Here is a 13,918-nt window from a genome sequence, read left to right on the forward strand (position 1 = left end):
TTCAGTTTGTCTTTTAGATTTCAGAACGAACTGCCGCTTTTAAGTGACAGAAAATATTTCTGAACACTTTTGCAGTTGTCACAATGCCGCTGTTCAACCTGATGAACATTAGATTTAGGTTGATAAAGTGTGCCCCCCCAAAAGAAGGTAATGCCCCCCCTACAATTTCTTTCTGGTGACGGGTCTGTTACCGTTAAAGGGTATACTGGCAAAGGTATGAAAGCCAAACTGTGGCATTACATGGGGACACGAATGGATATAGCAGGTAGGATTTACTTTTATATATTGTGCAAAAAGGCGGAGGGTTTCATTCATGTGGGAGAACATCGTGAGAGAAAAAGTAACTGGTATGCATTGTTTATATCCCGCCCCCGTAAAGAGGTTTCCGGTTGCCTTTAGGAATAATGACTACCCCCGCTGATGGTATGGAGGAGAATTACGTAATAGTCGGGGTCGGAGCGGTGTGAATTTACGTCATTTTTCTACGTGACATGCCAATGTCTGGGCCGACGCCACAGGGGGTAGACGTCGGTCACATTTGGCCTACATCGGATTGGTGTATCTTGGCCTTAAGAGTTTTGTGTTGTTGTTGTTTTTTTTTGTTGTTGTTTTTTTTTTACACAAGTCTCTGTTCTGTAATTCTACTTACGAGTCTGAATACGTCTGCGACCTTTGGAGGTTGCAAGAAACACTCCTTTACTCTCTGAGCCAACGACCATGACACAGGAACCAAGCTGTCTCTTCAAAGAACAGGACACGTCAACACTATTTCTTGAGCTGGGCTCCGAGACAAAGTCTGGCCCAGTGAGCAACAAGCTGTCAACAAGGCCTCGATTCTTTATCACCCTCGCCTCCATTTTCTAGACCTCCCACCTCCCTCTTCATTTGCAGATAACCATTACAGAGCAGTGTGTTTGTCAGGCAGAGAACACAACTGGAGGTCCATCCTGCTAATTTTCACTCTGTCATTTTGGTGTTAATCTTATCTATTGTCTTCCTTTGTCTTCAGATTAGCACATTGTTATGAGCGACTTGCGGCATTTACATAATTAAAGGATGTTTATTGAGTAACTGTTTTACTTGCTTGACGACAAAGATTGTCACCATTTTAATTTCTTCCCGCAAGAAGAGGATTTAATCAGTGTGGATTATTGCCTTTTTGCAATAGGCATTATTTTTTATTTACATTGAAGCCATGCTTTTAAACCTAACCCTATTTTGAAACCCTACTTTGAAACCCTAACCTTATTTTGCAACACTACTTTAAATCCCAAACTCTACTGGTTTCTACTTACCATAAGTTTGTGAGGAGACACTCATCATTTGTAGGTGAGATCTTCGCTATGGTGTCAGAACACACAAACTGGCTGAAGTGGCAGGTTTCCATACGCAGGCACCCACACCCACACACGCAAACTTTTGTTGCCTTTACATATCTATTTGTTCCTGTTCTATCCTTGTATACATTTGTGTGCTTATCAACTGTAATGCAAATTTTAGCCCACATGCCCGCACTATTATTACCCTGTGTTTGGCTTTTATAATTAAAATGTTTCAGTGACTCATACATATCCAAGCATGGTTAGTCTCTGATTCTAGCCTGACAAGCCACACACACTTTCCTGAAAGTGTGTCTGGAAAGGTTGCCATTGACTGCTGTTCAGCTTAACCTTGCAATCAAATTTATTTATTTGCTGTGACGTATTCTTCTTCTTCGTATTTCTCCGTGGCATTTTCACGCTATTTTCTGCGACTACGATGAAACAACTTTAATCGGTAAGAATGTGATTACACGATGTCGGCTACAGTATATTTGTTTACCAATTATAGCAACTACACTAGGTCAAAATATGTAGGATGTTCCCAAATGACATAACTTCCGCTCTTTGGATAGGTTGGCCACGCCTCAGAAATTAGCTTGGTGGCTAGTTTCCAAGCTACTCTGCTCCACCACTTTCTGAGGCAGGAATTTCTTGTCTACCCAAAGCAATAATGTTTGTTTGTTTTTTCCCAAAAAGCTCATCATTATCTGGTGACTGCAAATCCAAGCCATGCGGTGAATTCACCTTCCACTGCTGTCATGAATGTGAAAACTAATTATTGCCAAGAATCTCACATTGACCCCCAGTGAGGAAGTGATAGTTTGTACGTTGATGTAGATAAGAGCGTAAACAAGACGTTAGAGACAAAGTTAACGAGAAAGTTAAGATATGGTCACTTTTGTGACCTTAACGTGCCTATCCATGAAGGATCATCCCTGACTTTGATCAGGGTCGTGGTGGAGTGTCAGGATGTCAGCAGACTGTTTACCCACCGAATGGTTGAGAAAAGGGTCAGCATGAAGGAAAGCATTTAATCTCAAACCACCTCAGTCCTACACACATACACACAAGCTCTCTCTCTCTCAAAAATAAAGCTACCAAGTAGCCCTCCTTTGATTGGTCAGATCAATCAGCTATCCACACGTACTCCTTCCTCAATGTGTGGGAATTGAACCCACCCCACCAGCATGAAACAAAGGCTCACTATCCTTATCAGTGACTACCCACTAGCCCACTCAACTATTTAATTTACACTCTTAAAACTTAAACTTGAAACCCAATTTTGGTCAAGAATGGCCCTACCTGCTACCTGGGACTGTCTGACCCAACTTTCTTGATTGTTTTGTATAATGCCAACATTTTTTGTACAACACAAAGTTGGGTCAAAATGAACCAAGTAGCATGTCGGTTTATTTATTTATTTATTTATTTATTATTACAATTGTGTTATTTTTGACAAATCAGTTTTAGGGTGTACATTACTGATTTTTAACTGTCAAAAAAAAAAAAAACATGCCCATGACTATTTAAAAATATGGCAAGACATAACATTTTTAGTATAGAATTTGGATGGCATGCCCACCTAAATTGTGGAGTGTATCAGATTGTTTTCTTTTTTCTTTCCCCAGTATACATATGTAAATATAGTGTATCTGTCTAGCTATTCGGATAATAGGTGGGTTGATGCAATTTATACAGCACACAAACAAATGCTCCTGGAAATTCTGCAGACCAGAAGTCGAGTTCTGAAGAAACACTCATCACCGAACAAGCAGTTTGCAGTGGTGATTGTTCACCACATTAAAAGATTTCACCACGACAAGCCACAACACCACGCAAACATTCACACAAATGCATTAAAGAACTATTGTGCTCATCATTGTCCCAGCTGGGTCCTGTTGAATCTTGAGGGGTGAATTTCTCCGTGGATGTCTGGCTTTAGCGACAACATAGCAATTACAGAAAATCTCACAGGAGATAGGACCCTAAATCCTGTAAACTGCAGGCATACGCACGCACACACACGCACACACGTCCCCATACATTTAACCAGGACTCGTTTTAATGGCTTATACATCTGCATTGGCAAATAAGTCAGCCAAGGCACATTTAAAAATGCAATTGTATAACAAGTCTATGTATAAAAAAATATTTTTTGTTTGAAAAATATTGTAACCATAAAATTGTGAAGAAGCACATGTCTATGGGCCCTAAGCCAGATCAAACTTTTAACTGATCTCCAGAGGCATGAATAGAGAGGTTTATAAAGTTGTATTTCCCTTTAGAGAGTCTGACATGGTTCTTGTTTTTATCACTTCCAAAACAAACAAATGACTTTTCAATTGGATACAATTGCTCTATGTACATTTATGAAAAGCCTTAAATCTATCCATCCACACCTAGTCTGGAAACACATCCAGGTTGAAGTGGGTTTAATGTTTCATATTTGACACGGTGACTCACTACTGGCTCTGGACCGTATTGTGGAAGCCAAATTACTTGTTGTAAGTAAATATGACTGGAAACAATGGAGAAACTGACTACTATCTTTAAAACACTGCTGCATTTTTGTTATAGCAATGTTTCCCAATTCATATAATGTAAAATATGAATGTGTTTGCTTGTCTTTTCACATATACACATGAATTGAATAGGAAAAATAAACTGAATTGTGAGTCTGTGTTTTCACTATGTGCTTCCATTCTTATCCAACAGATCAATCAGTTTCAATGCAGCTGTAGACTAGACTAAGTGCAATTTCTGGACAAATTGTTTGGAAATGCTGAAAGCTGAATGCTAATAGCTGAATGCTAATGAAGTAAATTGAAAGATATATTATGTGAAAATTGCAAAGTTTAATTGAAGTTGAAAGATAAATGAATAAGAAAACTTGAACTGCAATCTGTCTCAGGTGGGATTTAATCATTTCAGAGAAATTATAATCCATTTCCTGAAAAGACAGTCAGTTGGTATCAAACCATCAAATTAACTAAAATGTGTTCCAAGCGGGGTTTGAACCCAGGTTCTCCATGGTGAAGAAAACGCTCTAACGATTGTGATATCTTGCCTTGTTCAAACTCATGGCTAATGGTATATTTATTTTAAAAACAACCATCTGATGAAAGCCAACTTGCATTTACTAATTTCAGTGAAATTGTAATGGATTTCCTGAAATGATAGTCAGTTGGTATACAGTAATATCAGTAAGCATAATTGCCATGGATATATTTGCAACATACAGTCAGAGGTGGGATTTGAACCTGGGACCTCCTGGTTACTGGACAATGCACTTAACCAAGTGCGCCACTGAGCAGTATCATATAGCTTGTAATTATGATCTGTTTAATGGATGGAAGTGGGCATGGAAAGTGGGACTTAAAAAAAAAGCTTAATGTCAGTCCCGTTGAAAATGAATGGGGAAAAGTTGATATTTAATGTTAAATTGTGCGAGTACTGTAAGTAATGTGGAATCAGATGATATATATACCCCGGAAGGCGTGAATTTTTTAAGCAGGTTGAAATTTGAACGGTGTAAATCGGAAGTATTATGTGGGACTTGTTTCTCTGCAAATAAGTGAGGAGACTAAATATCCGAATAACATATGTGGGATGCTTTCAGCATTCCCACAATAAGTATTAAGAAGGTTACCTGTGACCAAAGGTGTGTTTTTTTGTTTTTGTTTTTTTTGTTTTTTTATGCAGGGTAGTGAATGAACAATGTCCCCGTCTTCCCCTGCACTCACAGCTGGCGTGCTGTTTAAAGTAGTCCTTTAAACTCCCCCAATTGTTCCCCTACACCCCACTGTTGCCTACAACGAAACAAACATGCACTGCTTAGCGGTGTAGCACACCAACCACCAGCTAAAGTCACTCAACTGAACAACAAAAATGGTGAAAATGCAGTCAACAGCTTGATGTATAGAAAGTAACCCCCAAGTGCAAACGAGCTGACTCCAGCGCAAACTTAACAGTTTAATGTGAAATTCCCTGCAGCAGAGCAACTCAGTTTGAGTTGGCACGGTAGGCAGTGAAAGTGCAGAATCTCCGGGGTCCTTGTGTGCAACATCCTGACTAGCAGGACTGCAGCTGGAGTGGCGTTCAGCCAAAAAGCATTACAGAGAGACTGTGCGTCAGTCTTAGCTGCATCCACTCAGCGCACTAACAGCATACTGTATAACAGCAAATTTCTCTCTGATAACAAAATGAAGCATAGCATTTTTTTTTTATTCCCACATCTATGTACAGGGATGTACTGAGTTCTTGTCCAGTGTCCACATATGAGAGCTGCACCTCAGTGTAAACACTAGACATTTAAATTGGTCATAAATTAAAGGGAACCCATTGTGTTCCAATTATACATTCTATTTTGGGATTGCACAGACAGTTTTGCTTACTTCACAGTAAGAAATACTACTTTTTCTTGAAACATATATTCTGAGCCTTGCGATTGGTTGGCAACCACTCCAGGGTGTCCCCCGCCTACTGCCCAGAGCCAGCTGAGATAGGCGCCAGCAGCCCCCTCGACCCTTGTGAGGAATAAGCGGTCAAGAAAATGGATGGATGGATATTCTGAGCCGTGACTCTTAAGACCTCCACTAAAATTAAAATGCCTCACGAACTGTTGGGCTAACGTTTATAAGCCAGCGGTATTGTTCCTCTTTAGTGGGTTGTGTCTGGGACCGGATGGGAAACAAATGTTCAATACATTGCAAAGCGTTTTGCCTATGGGAAATTCTTGGAATTATACATTTCCGACTCAAACAAATAGCTGCTATATGCACAAAAACATCAACAGTTACGTAAAACTATACAATGTTTATCATAAGACGGTAATGCTCACTTATGAAACTGGAAGACATTTAAAATGCTAAACATGTCTCTGACAGTGTCTTTGTTTGGATTTAGCTCTTGTACATCTTGACAAGTATGCAAATTTCTCACACAAAACACTGAGGATGCAGACGGCAAATCTGTCAATGAAGCCAACACACATGCTGAACACACACACTGTGCAGAGGGCATCACATTGACCACATGTGTCTCGTCAGCTGGATGAGAAGAGGGAAGAGGCTTGTCAACCGACGCACACAACTGACCAATTCATGTGCTAACTAGCTCTGAGCACTTAATGCCATATTTATATGTTTGCACGGTACACCCTGAACTGGTCGCCAGTTTGAAGACATAGACTTACCAGTATTAGCCTCTATACATAGCCTAGATCAAGAGTAAAGAAAAGGGAAATAGTACCACCCAGGTATATTTCTGATAATAGAGTATTGTATTAGGAAAACATTATCCAGTTGAAAAAGCAGCCATTTCTGTAACCTAATTGTTGCCAAGATTACATCACCTTCTACTGTTTTTGCTTGTGTAGACATGCTAAGGTAACTATGACACTCTGGTTTTAGTTTCTATTTCAAGCTCTCTTTCCAATTTGGTACAACAATTTTTGTCACTTTTCACATGAACAAGCAGGGCGGCAAACGATGAAATCCTTCAAGCAGACATACCGTCTGGAAATTGTCAGCTCATGACAGCTGACTTTTTTTTTTCTTTTTTTTTTTAGCTGCATCAACAAGGGTCACTTACTGAACCAACCATTCTCTGTCAAGATAAGTCTTAATTGTTCATCTTTAACATTCAGAAGAGATCATTTTTGTTTGGTTGTCTATAGTACACAGTGCAATATTTTGGGGCCTACACAACACAGTTGTTAAACTAAACTACACAAAATTGTAAATGGTGATTTAATAACATATGATGAAAATTGACCCATTTGGTAAGAATCTGTGCAAGTGCCAATTTTTTGAACTAGGCATATATGCCCACTTCCATATATTTGAAAGTATCTGGCAAACTTGGCCTGCCTACATGGTAAGTGGATGGTTATGAGACTCGCTGGAGGCAGTGTTAACCAAAAAGCCTTGATTCTACTCATAATACATTCAAAATTTGATCAGTGAGGACAACTTTAACATAAACTTTACCTTACCAAATAATATGTGAAAACCAATGCTTTTATTTTGAAATTGATCCCGGCAGCGTGCGCCACAGCGTAATCCGAATACCTGATTATTCGATACAATGTTCACTAAGATATCCAAATACCAACATATTTGATAGCTGCAGCCCTCGAGGGGACTGCAGAACGCAGCGTTATACAGGTTCATACATAGCAGAGAACATACATCTAACACCAGGGGCGGACTGGCCATCGGAATTTTGGGTCCATTTTCGAGCCGGTTGATAAATATTAATCGGCGCATGTTGCCAGCCGCCGTGCACACACCCTTTCCATGGTGAACAGCGAAGAGTAATTTGGTTAATGTTGTTACTAGGGATGGGCGAGTACCAATACCAGGTATCGGTATTGGGCTGATACCAGCCTTTTTTCAAGTACTCGAGTACTCGTGACGCAGACGAGTACAAGCGACCGAGGCAGAGGGGGAAGATGTTAAGTGAGTCCTCCTTGCCTGTAACTGGCGCTAGCTTGCAGGAGTTTTTCACCAAAACGTCACCGGTTTGGAAATACTTCAAAATTGTGAGTCTTAAACTAAAAGCCCATTTTTGTCAATTATTTTGAGCCTATTGAAGAGTGATTGTGCTGTTTTTTTTTTTGTCAAAATTAAAGGAAATATGTTTAAAAATATCTTTTAGTGATTTTTTTTTTTTTTTTTTGTCAAAATGTACTACTGGTATCGGCAGTTGGTATCGGTATCGGTGAGTACTGAGGGTCTGAGTATCGGTATCAATCTGAAAAAAAAGTGGTATCGGACATCCCAGAGTTGTTACTTTTTTTCTTTTTCTTTTTTTGCCAAGAAAAGAATAAATTCTTAATTTCTTCTGATTCTGCAAAGTGTTCATAATATTAGAAGAAAAAAAAAAAGAAATCATCGCTTCATTTGCAGCGGAGCTGTCAAATGTCCAATCTGCTATTAAATGCTGCTTAGGTGATGGCCACAAAGAAATGACAGCCTCTTTGTGTCTCTGAACAGCCTCCGTGTGATATCCATTCATAGAGCCATTACTGCAATTGTGTCACATGACGTGTATGAAATAAAAAAAAAACAATGCCTCACTGCCTCAGCCTGTGTAGATAGTGACAGCTTGACAAAGTGATGATGAAGGGAGACAGAAACATGAATTGGCGGGCAGTGACGACGATGGCAAAGACTTTTAAAGCTTCTTGAAGATAACCGCTGCCACAAATGCATACAATTGGTTTTAAATAAAGAACTCACCTTCAATGATTGATCACTTGTGCATCCATTTTATTCTTGGTGAAGTTCCAGTAGAGAATTGTTTTGGAGACTTTTGGTGTCTCCACTCACATTTCAGAAACCTGTTTTCCATCCCTGAACTGCTCTTCTCCCTCACAGAGGACCCATTAACGAAAGCAGTGTGCATTTTCCAAGCTGCTTGAACAACACACAAATCCTGTGGTTTTAACATCTGGATTACTTAACTTTCAGGTAGGCGTGGGGTACATTTAACCACAATGGAAACACCAAACTCCCTCAGCATCCCCCCCCCCCCCCCCCCCCCCCCCTTCAGATTAGATTTGTATATGTCTCATCTGTGTGAGGCAACATCAAAGCAAGAATGAGCACCGCCTTTATTTGACATTTATTTACTATATCATCTTCAAAATGAAGCAAAGAAAACCACATTTCCGCTAATAAATTTAGTTTACCAGTAAAAGATTTTCTGACACATGTATGTTTACATGATTTACTGTTGAATCTGTCTATGTATTATAGGTAAACAATTTGAATAGGAAAATTGGTTTCAATTTAAAAGATGTGAGTGCATTGGTAACAAACTAATGAGTCTGTCTCAAAATAGCTTGACCTACAGTCAAAATCCAATGAAAAAGTTGTAAATCGTTATAGGTTTGATGGAGCTGATGATTTGTTGCTTGTTTGAATTGAATTAACTTGAATAGTTTGGACTTTGGAGTGCCGTCTTTGTGGTCTTAGACTTGTTTTCGTTTTTTTTGTTTTGTTTTGTTTTTTTTCTGTGCCTGAGTGAATGGTGGTGCGCCGGTTAATGGAGAAACAATGCCTCCTTTAGCTTGAGAGTTTGAACCACATGCAGATCATGTCACATGAGATTTCAGCATATCACAAAAAAACTACAGCAGCAAGCATCAATTGAATGTGTTTTGCTTTTTGTGGCTTCTTTACTTCAAGAGAATGAATCATGTCAACACAATTCAAATAGGTGGGAAAAGAGAAACAGTTTGACACCTTTGTATTTTATTTCATCTTCAAAGATTAGACTGTTTTATTGATATTAATACTTCCCAATGTGAGGAGACAGCAGAGAGGGCCCTAACAATTCTGAGGTTTAAAAGGAACCCCGGCTGTCATGACAAGTTTGCTCTATATTAATTATTTGGTTGTTACTAAACTATGAGATTCATTTTTCAAAAATAATCCATCCATCCATTTTCTTGACCGCTTATTCCTCACAAGGGTCACGGGGGTTGCTGGCGCCTATCTCAGATGGCTCTGGGCAGTAGGCAGTGGACACCCTGGACAGGTTACCAGCCAATCGCAGTTTTCAAAAATAATTTCAATTTTAATACATATTGTAGAAACATTTTTTGGGTGTACGCCCACCATTGTTATTTACGTGCATTCCGTGTGTAGTGACGTAGAATGGCGGTGGTTCTCTGCCGAGCAATGTGAAATGCTTATAAAGAAAGCAAGGTAAGCCTCCGATCCACCTTACAGAATGGAAGGCCTGGGTTTGAATCCCTGCTCCTGTGTGACATGTGGTGGTTCTACTTGGACTTCCATAAGCCTTCTGCGGGTGCTCCAATCACAACTACTTTCCAAAAAATATAATTAATTGAAGACTCAACATTGTCCCCATGTATGATGTGATTATGAGACTGTGGATGGTTTGCCTTGATGAACCCACGCGACATACTGTGGTGTACTTTGCCTCTCGCCCCAAGACTACAGAATCGATTGGAAAATTAATAAATGTCTGATGGTGACTGTTTGCCACTGGAACAGGTCATTTTTATTTCCATTATTTTGTATGGAAAACAAATCAAATCAATTCAGAAAAAAACGGAATGCATTGTAATTGTGTACCTGGAACAAAATGTCAAATAATGATACACTTTAAACCAGTGACCTTACACAGTATATTGGATATCATAGTGAACTTTACTACTTGGCAGAAACATGACTTTTATTTGCAAATAGTTTCCTCATTGATCATTTCAAGGGATTAATAGAAAATATGCCTTTGGCAGGAGCAACTGAAAGAGCTGGGAAACATGAGAAATACAAACCGACAAACAGCAACCACAAAGTGTGTGTTTATGTGGTTATGCGTCTCCATGTTTCCCTGAAGTGTCATACATGGTTCCAAAAAGCCAGCGACACAAATACATGATACTTAAATCTAAATGGTAGAAAAGTAAGAAAACTAGCCAACTGCACAGTTGTGCTGCCAAGTTGAAGCCTCTCTTTAAATGCACAAGGTCCAAACAAAAGTGTAACACAACGCTTGAACTTGTCACAGACAGCAAGTATGATGTCTCGCCTCCATGATAAGCCAGTTCTTTACCATAGTTGAAGCCATTTACCGAGCCTGTTTCTCTGGCCTCTATCCTGTGACAGCTCATATTTGTCACAGTAAATCTAAATGATAATTGGCAGAGGCTGCTTGACCAGCTATACATTTTAAATTTATCATTCTTATGGGAAAGTTTTTTCAAATGGAAGACAACATAATGCCAAAGAAAATAAGGTTTTGCCCAGGTGAATTTAAGCAAATCATCAGTGTCTCTGGACATATATCCATCCATTTTCTTGACCGCTTATTCCTCACAACGGTCGCAGGGGTCGCTGGAGCCTATCTCAGCTGGCTCTGGGCAGTAGGCGGGGGACACCCTGGACCGCTTGCCAGCCAATCACAGGGCACACAGAGACGAACAACCGTCCACACTCACAAGCACACCTAGGGACAATTTGGAGGCACGGGGAGAACATGCAAACTCCACCCAGGAAGGCCGGAGCCTGGACTCGAACCTGAGTCCTCAGAAATGGGTGGCGGACGTGCTTACCACTCAAACACCGTGCCGCCTCCGGACATATAGTACTTAATAAATCAATCCTTCCTGATTATGGGAAGGATCTCAAATGTTAAACCCACTGAAACATCTCCCTTTTGTCAAGTCAATTATGGAATTTATTGAACTTAAACTAAAGTGTGTTCATTACTTTCAAAGGCTGACTGTGGATTTTCAAAGCCATTCCTCTTAATTGTAGCGTGAGAAAGTTTGTTAGAGTGCATTTGTAATCACAACTCCCTATGAGCCACCCTGTGGATGTAAGAAACAAAAGCAACCTCATCTTCCTTGTCAAAAACCGTCTTGCTTATTGACTTCTCGTGAGCTACTTCCCCCACTTAGTTTCACTCCTGCCTTATTTAACATCAGAAAAGACCTGCTGTCTGCTTTGCGTTACCTTTTAAGTCTCATGAGCCCTCCCTCGTCATTTACTACCAAACACTTAATCACGTTTCAGTACGTCGTCCCTCTCTATCCAAATAACTAATCCTCTCCAAGTCACATCGCTTTTGTCTTGTGCTCAGACTCAAGCTTAAAAGGGTTTAGAGTCTTGCTGAGAGGCCACGATTCTGTGCTCTTGGATTTAGAATGAGTCATTTGTTAGATTGTTCGTGGCATTAGTAACTTTGAGAAATTCAATTAAACACGTACACGAATCTAGCATTACTTCAGAAAGAACCAAGGAATGTGTTTATAAGGGAGTGCCAGACAGAGGTCATGAGTACAAATCTGTGGGTGTGTCTTTGAGGTGGTGTTGTCATCAGCGATGTCTGACTTGTATGTTTTGTTTTTTTCACTAATGACTTTATCCATCAGGTCACTGAAAACATACTCCAGAAAACCTCGACTCATGGATGGATGTAGAGTGACCTGCTCAGTTCTGATGTGCAATTGAAGATTTAAAGCAAACAATCCATACAACCAGACTGTTAAAAGATTGTAGCCAACTTATTTCTCATCAATTTCAAAACTCAAAAGAACCATTCACCCCATAAAACCACAGCATTTTGATTGTCATGAGAGTCATACGTTCAGTAATTCTTCAACTGACTAACAGGACTTGACATTTTAATGATATCTAGTAAAAAAAAATTACTTTTTGTGGTACTTTTTAAAAAGTGAAGCCAGTATTTGAATGTTCAGAGGACATTACATAAATGTTTTGCATGTACATAGATAGCATTAAAGTTATGGACAGTTAACCTCTACTCGATTAACTGCTGGGTTAAGTAACCCTAAATGGTTGAGCTAGCTAACTCACCACTGGGTCCAAAAGGTACCATGCCAAGTGATGGGTTATTTATACATTTAGCACATTGGGTGGAGGATTTGGCCCAGTAGGTTGGGTTAAAGTTTTGATCCAACAAGGGGTAAGATCAGTGGTGTAGTCCAGGGTATACGCAGGTATACGGCGTATATGCTACCAGTTTTGCATCTACCCACTTCTAAATCCTCAATTTTGCATCTACCAACTTCTGAATCCTCCTGTATGTGCAGTTTTTGCGTACCATTCAGGGTAATTACCACATGATTCCCGGGGTTATTACAACTGCACCCCGGTGTTGAAGGTAAATATACTCGCCGATGCTACAGAGTTGCATTATTTAGTCACATTTTTACTGATGAACTCTGGGCGCACCTCTGTACTGAAACCAATATTTACGGTGACCTGAACCAACACACTCTGGCTAGGGCAAAAATGTCAGTAGTCTCACGTGACTGCGCAAGAGAATGAGATGAAAACTTTTACTGGGCTATGTATCATATGGGGCTCACATATTATTCTGTAATATATTAAGAATCAAACTCCACACAAGGAAATAAAATAAAGCAATAAATACACATCAGCAAACAACCACTGTTCTGTTCATTGTGCCCCTTTGTCATTAAACAGCCGCCCACTCCCCAGCACCACCATCACCACCCACGCACATACAAAAACATTTTTCACCTATCCAGGCATTGGCTGGAAAGGCTGTTGGGGGGGGGGCACAGAGTGAACAGAGGATGTTTATTGTGGATGGGTGCCACCGAATGTCTTCCTCCCCCTCCCCATCCACATGACCACAAAGACCCATGAACTATTTGTGTCTTACCCCTCAGGTGTCTATATTCCCAGGAAGATGGGTGTAAACCTCTCATTGATTGGCTTTTGTTTGTGAGTGTGTGTGCATTCCATTCATTCAGACAGATAAGAGTGCCACTGACTTCATATATTCCTGGTGTCCCCCTGCCTTGCTTTTCCTTACCCAAACCTTTTCCTTGCCTCTTCGTCTTAGTTTCACTATAGTTTCACTATAGTTTCACTATACTCCTGGTTGACATCATTTGCTTTGCCATCTCTCTCTCTCTCTCTCTCTCTCTCTCTCTCTCTCTCTCTCTCTCTCTCTCTCTCTCTCTCTCTCTCTCTCTCTCTCTCTTTTGTTTTTGTTTTGTTTCATCATCAATTTACACAACATTACAGTTCCTTTGATACTTTGGCCATGACGAAACACCATTT

Source organism: Festucalex cinctus, chromosome 13 (assembly GCF_051991245.1).
Source record: "Festucalex cinctus isolate MCC-2025b chromosome 13, RoL_Fcin_1.0, whole genome shotgun sequence".
Classification (NCBI taxonomy): Eukaryota; Metazoa; Chordata; class Actinopteri; order Syngnathiformes; family Syngnathidae; genus Festucalex; species Festucalex cinctus.